Source organism: Etheostoma spectabile, chromosome 13 (genome assembly GCF_008692095.1).
Source record: "Etheostoma spectabile isolate EspeVRDwgs_2016 chromosome 13, UIUC_Espe_1.0, whole genome shotgun sequence".
In the NCBI taxonomy this organism is placed as follows: domain Eukaryota; kingdom Metazoa; phylum Chordata; class Actinopteri; order Perciformes; family Percidae; genus Etheostoma; species Etheostoma spectabile.
This window is the reverse complement of record NC_045745.1, coordinates 12,508,271-12,509,145: the sequence shown is the minus strand read 5'-3', so window position 1 is coordinate 12,509,145 and position 875 is coordinate 12,508,271. Positions and strand designations below refer to the sequence as shown.

At 42.4% G+C, this 875-nt stretch overlaps 1 protein-coding gene across 1 annotated transcript in view; it reads right to left on the bottom strand.

The window, feature by feature from the left end:
- The window catches only part of tlcd3a (TLC domain containing 3A), a 33,397-nt gene that overhangs the window by 22,619 nt on the left and 9,903 nt on the right, over positions 1 to 875 (bottom strand). The gene's annotated exons all lie outside the window — the stretch shown is intronic.

The window sequence follows — 875 nt, the reverse complement described above, 5'->3', positions numbered from 1 at the left end:
GTGTGTGTGTGTGTGTGTGTGTACACACACACACACACGATTCCAGTGTTTGCAGTTTCGAACTGACCCGCTTGCGCAAAAAAACAACAATGACATCAGGCGCAACTCACTGTTGCACTAAAGTTAGGGAGGTTATGGAGGAAATAAGCATTTTCCCTTTTATTTCAAAATGTTGGTGTAATGGCAGCCGTAACATTAATGAGCAGGTGCCGAGGAGGAGAAGAATGAAGAAGAAAGAGAGCCAAATTGGTTATTTTGGCCTTTTGTGGGGATCCAGTACAATCCTTCTAGTTTTGTTTGAATTGAAATATCTCCCCATACAGTAATTAGGTCTAACACCTCACTCTCCCTTCATTTACTTGCTCGATTACTGTTTTCCACTTTGTAGGCCTAGTCAAGTTTTTAACGTCACTGTCTCTGTCTGGGGCTAACTCCCACCGGGGCATAAGTGTGACAAATGTTGATGTAGATTGACCAAATGAGCCTTGGTTGTTCACACTGCGGCCACACTGACAAAAATGTGACCTGGATCTGATTCAAGACCACATATGGAAGTTGTCTAAATCGGATTTGAAAAAATCTGGACCAGATTTGAGTGGTCACACTACTTCTGAAGAAGTCTGACATGGTCACTTGACCCCAAAAAACATCTGATTTGGGCCATATTGCCTGCAGTCTGAACGTAGCCTAAGGGGAAAAAGATAGCAGATATATAGATATGTAAAAAATATCATGCTTAGTCAATGTGAGACTGAATTGTGATGAAGCCAGAACAGAAGATACAGTACAATGCTAACAGTACATTGACAGGCTGTTTCTTGACCCGTGTGTGTGTGTGTGTGTGTGTGTGTGTGTGTGTGTGTGTGTGTGTGTGT